Raw genomic sequence first — 12304 nt, forward strand, 5'->3', positions numbered from 1 at the left:
GAAGGAAGCTAGTATACAGGGGGAAAGCTCAAAAGTAGGAGTTGGTGTGGGGTGAGTTATGGAAGCTTCATATTCCCAATAAAATAAAAGTGTTTGGGTGGCGGGCTTGTCATGGTATTCTCCCAACCCGTGATAACTTAACCCGCAAACATGTGGTTAAAGATAGCACTTATGAGCTCTGTAAAAGAACAAGTGAATCTGCTCTGCATGTGTTGTGGGAATGGAGCGTGGCTCAAGATGTTTGGGCTGAGAGCATGAGGAAATTACAAAAAGAAGCTGGTGGCCAACTCGATTTTCTGCAATTGGTGGAGAATCTAATGTTGAAGTTATCTCTGGAAGAGCTTGAGCTTTTCTTCGTGCAAGCATGGCTCATATGGACACAGCGTAACTTAGTTGTTTTTGGTGGAGTGATCCAGGACCCCTCTCGGCTGGTCAAGAGAGTTGGAGAATTTTTGGATGAGTTCAAATAGTCCCAAGTTCAGTTGGTTGTAACGGTTGTTAGAACGAGATGCTTAAGATGGACTCCCCTGTTGGGCTCAATTTTCAAGCTTAACTTCAACGCAGCCATTTTTCAGGACGTTAAATTATTGAGGTTCAGGGCGGTGATTCAGAATAACCAAGGAGAGGTTATGGCGGCTTTATCTGTAAGAGGGCCACCTGTTTAGGATAGCAAGGAAGCAGAGGTGCTGGCCTGCAGGAAAGCCTTGGAATTTACAATTGACTTGGGTTTTTCTGATATAGTGATTGAGGGAGATAATACAGTTGTTATGGCAGCCATTTCCAGTTCACGTCTATTACATTTTCGGCTGGGTCATTTGTATGCAGACATCCACTGCCTGGTTACGAGGTTACAAGTCCACTCGATGTCATGTGTTGCTCATTCCGCCAACTCTGTCGCCCATTCTCTAGCTCGCTTTGCTCATTATATTAATGATGAGATTATATGGTTAGAGGAATCCCCTCAACTGGCCTTAGAAGCTCTATATTTTGACTCCCGTTAATTATTAATGCAAAGTTGTGGTTTCCCTTTCAAAAAAAAAAGTGATAAACTATCAGGGATGTTTCAAAATTACCTATTTACATTAGAGGCTCAGCTATTTCTATATAATAATAATAATAATAATAATAATAGTAATAATAATAATAATAATAATAATAATAATAATAATAGATTGATTAATTATATATATATATCAAAATCTTTAAAAAAAATTTAGCAATATATAGGTATATTAAATTAGTGCAGGGTTGGCACTTGGTAGCTTGTTTAACACGCAAGAACAATGCATGCATCTAGTGATTCAAAGCATGAAGTACAAAGGGTTCCAAAAAATGGTGTATAATAAATATAGTATAAAGTGATAAACTATCAGGGATGTTTCAAAATTATGTATTGACATTAGAGACTCAGCTATTTCTATATAATAATAATAATAATAATTGTTAGGTTAAAATGAATTGACCCATTGCAAATTAATTAATTAGATCAACTTACATGCAATAGCGTGACAGCACAAACAAATCACCAAATTATCTAAATGCAGTGAAAAATAAATTTGACATAGGAGATTTGTTTACGAATGGAGAAAACCATCGAGGTAAAACCCCATTGGGTGAATTTAAGGTTATCACTCCCAAGAATTCACTGTTATTAATCACAAGCAGTTGCAAGTATAAGGAATCTTACCAAACCCTTTGGATTATCCCGAAATACCAACCTACAGCTGCACCCTTACCCTAATACCCAATTGGACTTGTATTGTAGCGGCAATCTTTCTGTTCAATGCACAAATTCCAGTACGTGACTAACCAATGATGCACGGATCCCAGTACGTGACTAACTCACCAACTTGAAGAGGATTGTTGGCTACAAAGTTCTTCAGTTCATCAACAATAAAGATCAGAAAGCTCCTTGACCACAAAACCCTTGGCGTAAAAACGTAGTAGCTTTTTTAGAGAGAATAATGAACTTTTGGCACTTTTTGCTTGTGTTCTCTTAGGCGATGACCTTTAAAATAAGCCTTATATAAATCTAGGGTTGTGATAAATGAGAAAAGAAACCCTATACAAATATTTCAACATGGGACGAAAATTAAATCTAGAATTTCTGATTTCGTAAGTCTCGACAGAATCAATTTCTGTCGAGCTTTAACATTAAATCTCAATAGAAAGGATTATGTGGGGATTTTTGTCGAGCTTTAGTGAACATCTTTTCTTCACTTGATTCTTGGTCGGATCTTCGTGACTTTAACACTTGACTTGAAAAACATGTTTCTTAAAATCTTAAACCCATCCTATATTTATCCAATTACAAGTAAAATGAATTTTGTCAAAAGATTAGCCAATAACATAAAATATGTCCCTAACTGTTAAGGAAATTATTGATGTAATTGGCTAATCCTTTGAGAAAATACACTTTTCTTGTAATTGGGTAGATCTAAGATGGTTTAAGACTTCAAGGAACATGTTGTTCAAGCCAAGTGTTAAAGCCATGCAAGTCTGTTCAAGAAACAAGTGAAGAAGTGATGTTCATTAAATCTTGACAGATATCTCAAAAGAAGCCTATCTATTAAGGATTAATGTTGAAACTTGACAGCAGCTCAACAGAAGCTGTATCTGCCGAGAATTACGAAATCAGACTTCTCAGATCTGATTACACGCATATTCAAGTGTATTTGTGCAGGGTTTCATTTCTCACAACTAAGGATTATTTTAAGGGCCGTCTTAGTTTTGCAAAAGGCATTGTTGTATCCCTACACACATATTTTGACCGGAGACAAAAATTGCACTAGTTCATCATTCTCTCTATAGAAGCCAGTACGTCTTTGCGCCAAGGGTTTTGTGACCAAGGAGCTTCTTGATCTTCATGTTGACAAACTGAAGAACTTTACAAGCAACATCTTCCTCAAGATTGGTGTGTTAGTCACGTATTGCAATTCGTGCATCATTGGTTAGTAACGTATTGGGATTCATGCATTGAAAGGAGAGATTATCACTACATCCAATTAGGTATTGGGGTAAGAGTTCAACTGTAGGTTGGTATTAGGTATTGAGATTCCTGTTACTTGTAATCGCTTGTTTTGATAATATTGGATTCTCGAAAGTGGTGATCTTAAATTCACCCGGTGGTGTTTTGCCTCGGTGGTTTTCTCCAATCGTAAGCAAATCACTTGTATCAATTTTATTTTCCGCTACATTTAACTTAGTTGGTGATTTGTTTGTGCTACCACACTATTGTATATTAAATTGACTTAATTAATTAACTTGGATAATTAATTAATTAATTCGCCAAAGGGGTCAATACATTTTTGGCCTATCAAGTGGTATCAGAGCGACACACTATGATTAGGGTAAATTTTTGTTGTGTGATCCATTGACCCCTGTTTGTCATGGATAGAGGAAAATCTCTTATTATACCTCATTTATTTGATGGCACTAACTATGCATACTGGAAAGTACGCATAAAAACTTTCTTGCAATCGTTAGATGAAAAGGTGTGGCAAGCTGTGGAGATTGGCTAGACTAAGCCAAAGGAAGCGCCGGCTGATTAGGATGATGCCAAGATCAAAGCTGCAAACTTCAACAATAAAGCATTGAATGCACTATTCAGTGCAATGACCAATGAGGAGTTCAAGAAGATATCCTCAACTAAAACTGCTAAGAAAGCACGGACCATCCTCCAAACAACCTATGAAGGGACTAAGATTGTCAAGGATTCAAAGCTCCAAAGACTCACTACTAGCTTTGAGGAGATAAAGTGGAAAGACAATGAGTCGTTTAATGAGTTCTATGCCAAGGTAAAAGACATAGTCAACTCAGCCTTTAATCTTGGGAAAACTATTCCTGAACCCAAGGTTGTAAGAAAGGTACTAAGGTCTCTGCCTGAGAGATTTCATACCAAGATTACTGCCATTGAAGAATAAAAGGATATTGATTCTATTCCTTTTATGAAGCTAGATGGCAATTTGCAAACCTATGAATTGGGTTTTACTAGACTCAAGAAAGGACGCAAAGGCTAAGAGTAATGAGACTGATGAGTCTTTAGATAACGAAGATTCTAAGATGAAATCCTACATCACTGGATAGTTCAAGAAGTTCATGAAGAATGCCAATGCGAAAGGATTTGATAAGGACCGTAAGCAATCCAATTGTTCTCAATTCAAGTGCCAAGACGGAGGAAAGAAGGATGCTAAAAATGGCGGTCAGTACACTATTTTCTCTAGACCAAAGTGCTTTGGATGTTATGGTTTTGGACACATGATACAAGAATGTCCAACATATCTCAAGTCAGTTGGGAAAAGCAAGGCTCTTGCTGTTACCTTGAGTGACACCGAACCTGATATCGAGTCAGAGGATAGTGATGATGAGGGAATTTTAAATGCCTTCACTGCTACAGTTGGACCTACTGAGGGGATCATAGAAGAAGTGGATGAAGAAGAGGACTTAGTGGAATCCAAGTTCGAGAAGATGGATGATCAAGATGACATCTATATAGCCTATGCAAAGCTATACAAGGTGTCTGAAAAGCATGCGAAATTTTATAGGTTGTTCATTTAGAAGCTTAGTGAAGTGGAGTTGGAACAAGAGGAGCTCTCTAACAAGGTTGATGAAGTCAACCAAGTCATTGGAGCATTGTGTTTTGAGAACAATTTTTTGGTTGAAAGAACCAAGAAGCTTGAAGTACAGTTTTTCCATGTTCGAGCTCAATTGGAGAGGACTTCTAGTGCAAAACTGGATGAAATGTTGAATATCCAAAAATCAGCTTCTGGCAAAACTGACTTGGGGTATAAACTTTCTAATTCTTCTAATATTGCCTCTTGTTAAGGACATATTTTATGTAATTTGCTAATTCTTTGACAAAATGTATTTTACTTGTAATTGGGTAGATTTAGGATGTGTTTAATACTTCAAGAAATATGTCTAAGCTAAGTATTAAAGCCATGAAGATTTGACCAATAAACAAGTGAAGAAGGGTTGTTCATTAAAGCTTAACAGATTCTCGACAACTCTTGACAGATAGCTATCTATCGAGATTTAACGAGTCTCGACAGCTCTTGATAGATTCTATCTATTAAGGTCTTGACAACTGCTTGACAGCTTTATCTATCGGGAATTACGAAAATCAATTTTTCAGATCTAATTTTCAGCCCATGCTTATGTATTTGTATAGGGTTTCTTTTCTCACAACCCTAGATATATATAAAGCTTATTTTAAAGGCCGTCACATAAGAGAATATAAGGAGAACAAATGCAAAAGGTGACGAATGCTTTATTCTCTCTTAAAGAAGCCACTGCGTCTTTACACCTTAGGGTTTTGTAATCAAGTGCTTCTTGATCTTCATTGTTAATGAATTGAAGAATTTTGTAGCCAACAATCTTCTTCAAGTTGGTGCATTAGTCATGTATTGGGAGCTGTGCATCTTTGGTTAGTCAGGTACTGGGATCCATGCAAAAGGGTAGCATTCATATATTGAAGAGTTCAGAAGTTCTGAAGTGGTAGAAGGTTTTTGTTGTGAGTTCATCTACGAAGATTGTAGAGTCTAGGGACAAAATTTTTGTTCTAGATCTGAAACTTCTCTTTGTATAGTGAATTGCTTTTCGGGAAGGTTTCCCCCAGGTTTTTAACTGTGAAACTAGTCTGTTTCATTGGTTTTCCTAAGTCATCATATCTTGTCTTATATACTTTTCCGTTGTGCATGATTTTGACATGATATTGATATTTTTTTGTTTTAATAAGTTTTATACATAATAAATCTAATTAACAAAGTGGGTTTAAAACTTGTTAATTCTATCAACCGGGGTCTAAATTTCCCAACACCTCTTCTAGTAGAACTATTTTTGTCTCACTTGCTCATAATGTTAATTCTAAGAACAATGAATCAAAAAACTGATATAGCTAGTGAGAACATAGTCAAGGAAAAATCTATTCTAGGAGCACCCCTTAAGATAGAGAAGAAGGAAACTAGAAACCCTAGTGCTAAGAAAGACAATAAGGCTAAAAATAAGAAGTCTCAACCTAAGAAGCCGCATTTCTGTCATCACTGTGGAGCTTTAGGGCATACTCGTCCAAATCGCTACAAGTGGTTAGCCACTCAACAAAGCAATAGTATGCTCCCATCCGAAAACCAGAATTAGTTTCCATCCTTTTCGGCCCCTCTTGGAGATCTTCTTAAGGCCCTCATATTCCTTTTGAACTTGAATGGTTTCAAGTCTTCCACCTCGCCATCGAATCAAAGGTTCGCTCAAAGGAAAAGTTCTTCCAAGGCGTGGAAGGAAAAAGACTCAAAGTAATTTAGTCACTTTTTCTCTCTCCCCTTATGATGTTGCATTACTTTTTTGTTTTGCTTTCTTGTTTTGAGTCAGTCTAGTTTTATGCTTTGTTTGTTTAATATGTTTTTGTTTGTTTTTTTTTAGTTTTACTTTTACTTTATTTGTTTTTCATAAAAATAAAAATAAAAAATTGAAAATCAGAAAAATACAAAACAGTGTATATTGGTACTTGTGTACCTTGGATGGCCATTGAAACAAAGTTTTTTTAAATTTTGTATCTCTTGTAGCTTAGATGAGCACCTTAATGCATAACTAAGCAAGTGAGCTTTGTGGCTCGTGTTTGTGATGAGTACGATTAAGTTTATCTCTTATACTTAACACTTATATCACTTTTTTTGACGAGAAGGACTAGAAAATCCTAAGAAAAAGGCATAAATAACCATCTCACCACTAAAGCTTACCAATCATGTATAACATCTGTGTGTTTCGGTATAACAAAATTATGATGTTTTAGCTTACATAATTGGGTATTTCTTCTCTCTCTTATATGCTTATGTATGATATATTCAAAAAGAAAATATGCAAAGAAAAATCAAAGGCAAAAATAATCAAAATGCTTTTTAAATATGTTTGCAAGTGTGTTTTTAGGAGATGTGAGAGTTATAGGATGTACCTCGAAGGTGATAGTCCCTATCAAGGAGTTATGATTGTGTGTGAATGTATTTGATTTTGTCATATCTCAAATTGTCATAATATGAGGCACTTATGCACTCTTGCTATAGTTTTCACACACAACACGTAAAAATTATTTGCTTCTTTTGATACAAGTGCAAGTGCAATGTGATCTGGTCATCATAAGGAATTTACGTGTTAATATATGTTCACTAAACTATCTTAACTTGTTTTGAAATATAAAATTTGTTAGACTTGTTTAGTGTGTGTGTGTGTGTGTTTTGGATCTTGAATACTTTGCATATATGTTGAGGGATGTTTTGAGAGCTAAATATGTTGATTGGATCTATGTGTGAGTAGCTTGCTTATTACATTCATCTCTTTGTGTTTTTTCTCCTTGAAAAACTCTTCTTCTTCAAGCTCGACAACTTCTTAACAGATCCTAGACAGATTCACTTCTATTGAGCCCTTCTTTCTTCTTATCTCGACAGATCTTATCGTAATCTCGATCCATTGGGGTTTCTGTATTTCTTCTTGATAGATTCTCAACAGTTTCTTCAATCCATCGAGCAGCCTTCTGTATGGCTGATAAATTCTCGACTGCTTCTCGATCCATCGAAGTTTTTTGCCGTTGACAGATTCTCGACAGCACCTCGACATATTACATTTGTCGAGATTTAGTGCTTGACAGATACTTCAATCCATCGAGTTGCATTTTCTTAATATATCTGAGGCGCGAATCATATTCTTTTTTCTTCTTTTTTTTTCACTTCTCTCTCTCGGTAGAAAATCTTTTCTCTCGCCCCAAACATTTCTCCCTCACTCAAATCCTTCAACCCTTCATCTTTTCGGCCTATATCAAGCTCAAATCACTTGGTAAGCTTCCTAAATCTCATCCTTTTCATGCATATAGACCTAGGTTTTGGGTTTTTCAAAATTTTTGGGGTTTTTGAGATTTTTGTGAAATTTTTGGGTTGGGTGTTGTTGTTTTGATGCTATACGATCATGCATTGCATTCTCATTTCCTTTTAACTCTGTTTCATGCATTATAAATGTGTGCTTGATTAAAATGTGAAATGTGTGCTGGTAGGTTTGGATTGGGCTATGCCTATGATGTATTTATTTTTGCACATCACATGTTCATACATATTTCATGCATACGTACCTCTTTCTTTCCATTCTTTCAGAGACGTGGCATTCATTCGAAACTCCAAGTCATTTTGTTGAGCTTTTCCAACACTCCTCTCCCTACCGTCACTCGGACTCGGGGTTGGGCTTCTCTTTATGAGAGTTTACTAAGGTGTCCCGTCGTGATTATACAGGAGTTTTACTCTAATATACACGACATGGATACCTCTGTACCTCAATTTTCTATGTTTATTCAAGGAATACGTATCGTAGCTACCCTAGAGCTTATTTTCGAGGTACTACATATACCTAGGGTAGCGCATCCTGACTACCCTAGTTGTGAGTGTCTTAGGATTGTGTCCAAAGACGAGCTACTATCTTAATTTTGTGAGATACCTTCCACATGGGGTGATAAGCTAAATACCCCATGTCAGGCTTTGTAAAAGGTCTGAGGTTCCTTAACATGGTGATGACATTCGCTCTTACTCCACTGTCTTACTATAACTCCATTACTGAGCCTCGTGCTCATTTTCTTCTTACTCTGATGGAGGACCTCTCGATTGACTTCCCCTCTCACTTTATCACTTCGGTCATCAATGTCTATCAGGATATGGCTACACATGATAAGCTTATCTTTTCTTTGGCTATCACTCGTATCCTTCGACACTTTTCCATTGAGATTCCTAATTCTTCTCCTCTCTTCCCCATTATGTGTGCCATCAACGCTAATACTATTCGACGGAGCGTGGCTCAGCTTCAATCGAATTGGCCACGTGTGGTGACTCCCAATCCTATAGCTTCTACTGGTCCTTCCACCTCTGCTCCTTCTTCCTCCACCAGTGCTGTAACCCTAAAGGCCATCATGGCGCAGCTTCAGGACATGGATGCTCGCCTTGACACTCTCTCAGCTTGGTGGTTTCATTCCCTCTCCATCTCTTTCTCCAGAGGCTTCAGTTGATGAGGATAGTGATAATGGTGCTGATGGCAATGAGGATGCTATCTCTTCCAGTGATGTTGAGATGACTCCCATTTAGTGACTTGTCCTTTGTCATTCGTGACAAAAAGGGAGAGTAGTTTTGGATGAGAGTAGTCTTGCACTCAAGGATAGAGTTAGCATAGGACATTTTTTTGTTAGGGGGAGTTTCTATACATTTTTTTGAGGGATGTAGTGAAGTTCTTATGTTTTTTTCTTTTCTTTACTTTTACCTCATGTATATTGGTCTTGTGACCATTTATTGACAACATTGTACTTATCTTTTGATATATATATATATATATATATATATATATATATATATATATATATATATATATATGATGCTATATGTTGTTCTTCACCTATCTCTCTATGTGTTGTTTCTTTTATCTCTTTGCACACATGTTTCTTTATGTACGCAATCTTTACTTTTGTTTCACATATAATGCCTTGATGAGTTTTGTTTAAGTGTTTCAGAAAGATAGGTTGTGAAAGTCTATCTTGCTATGAATTCTCTTCTTGCAAAGTTTTTCAAGAATTTATGTTAGTATTAGACTTATTTTGTATTTCAACAAGTGATTATGAGTTTAGTGATTTAAGACTTCTCTCATGATTCATTTTTTTATTGTGGTTTTGTCACGAATTAATAAAGGAGGAGATTGTTAGGGACATTATTGATGTAATTGACTAATCCTTTGACAAAACGCACTTTACTTGTAATTAGGTAGATCTAGGATGGTTTAAGACTTCAAGAAACATGTTGTTCAAATCAAGTGGTAAAACCATGCAAGTTTATTCAAGAAACAAGTGAAGAAGTGTTGTTCATTAAATCTCGATAGATGTCGCGACAGAAGCCTGTCTATCGAGGATTAATGTTGAAGCTCGATAGCAGTTTGACAAAAGCTGTATCTGTGGAGAATTACGAAATCAAACTTCTCAGATCTGATTACACGCATACCCAAATGTATTTATGTAGGGTTTCTTTTCTCACAACCCTAAACATATATAAGGATTATTTTAAGGGCTGTCTTAGTGTTGCAAAAGTTGTTGTATCCCTACATGCATATTGTGAGACAAAAATTGCCCTTGTTCATCATTCTCTCTGTAGAACCTACTGCATCTTTGCACCAACTGTTTTGTGACCAAGGAGCTTCTTGGTTTTCATGTTGATAAACTGAAGAACTTTGCAGCCAACATCTTCCTCAAGATTGGTGTGTTAACCACGTACTGTGATCTGTGCATCATTGGTTAGTCATATACTGGGATTCGTGCATTGAAAAGAGAGATTGCCACTACATTACAAGTCCAATTGGGTATTGAGGTAAGGGTTTAACTGTAGGTTGGTATTAAGTACTGAGATTTATTTTACTTGTAATCGATTGTTTTGATAATAGTGGATTTTAGGCAGTGGTACCTTAAATTCACTAAGTGGGGTTTTGCCTCGGTGGTTTTTCCCATTTGTAAACAAATCACCCGTGTCAATTTTATTTTCCGTTGCATTTAACTTAGTTGGTGATTTGTTTGTGCTACCACGCTATTTTATGTTAAATTGACTTAATTAATTAACTTAGATAATTAATATATTAATTTGCCAAAGGGGTCAATACATTTTTGGCCTATCAAGTGGTATCGGAGTGGGCACACTCTGATTACGGTTAATCTTTGCTGTGTGATCCATTGACCTCTGTTTGTCATGAATAGTGGACAATCTCTTATTATATCTCCTTTATTTGATGGCATTAACTATGCATACTGGAAAGTACGCATGCGAACTTTCCTGCAGTCTTTAGATGAAAAGGTGTGGCAAGCTGTGGAGATTGGCTAGACTAAGCCAAAGGAAGCGTCGACTGATTGGGATGATGCCAAGATCAAAGCGGCAAACGTCCACAGCAGAGCATTGAATGCACTATTCAGTGCAATGACCAATGAGGAGTTCAAGAAGATATCATCAATTGAAATTGCTAAGGAAACATGGACCATCCTCCAGACAACCTATGAAGGGACTTAGGTTGTTAAGGATTCAAAACTCCAAAAGGCTCACTACTAGCTTTAAGGAGATAAAAATGGAGGAGGATGAGTTGTTTGATGAGTTCTATGCCAAGCTAAAGGACATAGTCAACTCAGCCTTTAATTTTGGAGAAACCATTCTCGAACCCAAGGTTGTACGAGGGGTGCTAAGATCTCGGCCTGAGATATTTCATGCCAAGATTAAGTGACATATCATTATGCTAATGTGTTTCATTTTTTCCAAATTAGCTCCCAAACTACGTCATTTTAGTGATTACAAAGTAAAAAGCTAGCATGCATCAAAACTACGTCATATCAAGCCTAAAGTTAAAACAAATACCTTGAGCCTAAATGACACAGTTTCTGGCCAAATTCTAAAATCTAAAAACAAAGACCAAGGTCGACTGTACATACACTTCAAGGGGTTCAAATGAACCCCTTGACTTGAAAAACAATTTATATATATATATATATATATATATATATATATATATATATAATATAATATAATATTGCTTTACTAATTTAATTTCCTCCTAAAAATATTTTTGCACACCGTGTTTTAAAATCTTGCACACCATAATCACATATCAGCTTATCCCACAATCAAACAACAACTTGGTATATTATTTATGTATGGATGAGGGTAGTTGTGTGGGTTAATAATTATACAGCGCAAATGGGGTTGAGCTTTGTCATTTTGTTTAAAATATTTATTCTAAAAAAACGATGACAAATATGTCACCACAATTGCAAAAAAAAAAAAAAAAAAAAAACTACTATAAAAACTTAACAAAATAAAATGGTCATACTTACATTGACAATAAATAATGACAACTAATAATAAATTATCATAAGAAGATTTCAAAATATGAAAACTCGTAGATAGAAATTGTAAAAATTCAGGTACTTGTGTGTTTTTATTTTTTTTATTTTTATAAATAACTCAATATATTCAAGGTATTTTTTTAATATTAAATTTTGTTTAATTTAAGTGTCTTAATGAACCTCCTAGAAAATATTCCTAGAGCCACCACTGACAAAGACCATGAAGAACTCACACCTCCCTAACCCAAACCCCTCAACTCATATTGAACCTAGAGTCCATCGACTCACCTCGTGAACCTGGGCGGTGGTGGCAACGGCGGTAGCCACACCGATAGTGAACTGCTCTTCTCTTTCTCTCTCTTTTCGGATTTTCCTTGTGTAGTCTAAATTCCTTCTTCCTAACATTAAATTGTAGCATCACAC

This window comes from Castanea sativa, chromosome 11, assembly GCF_040712315.1.
Source record: "Castanea sativa cultivar Marrone di Chiusa Pesio chromosome 11, ASM4071231v1".
In the NCBI taxonomy this organism is placed as follows: Eukaryota; Viridiplantae; Streptophyta; class Magnoliopsida; order Fagales; family Fagaceae; genus Castanea; species Castanea sativa.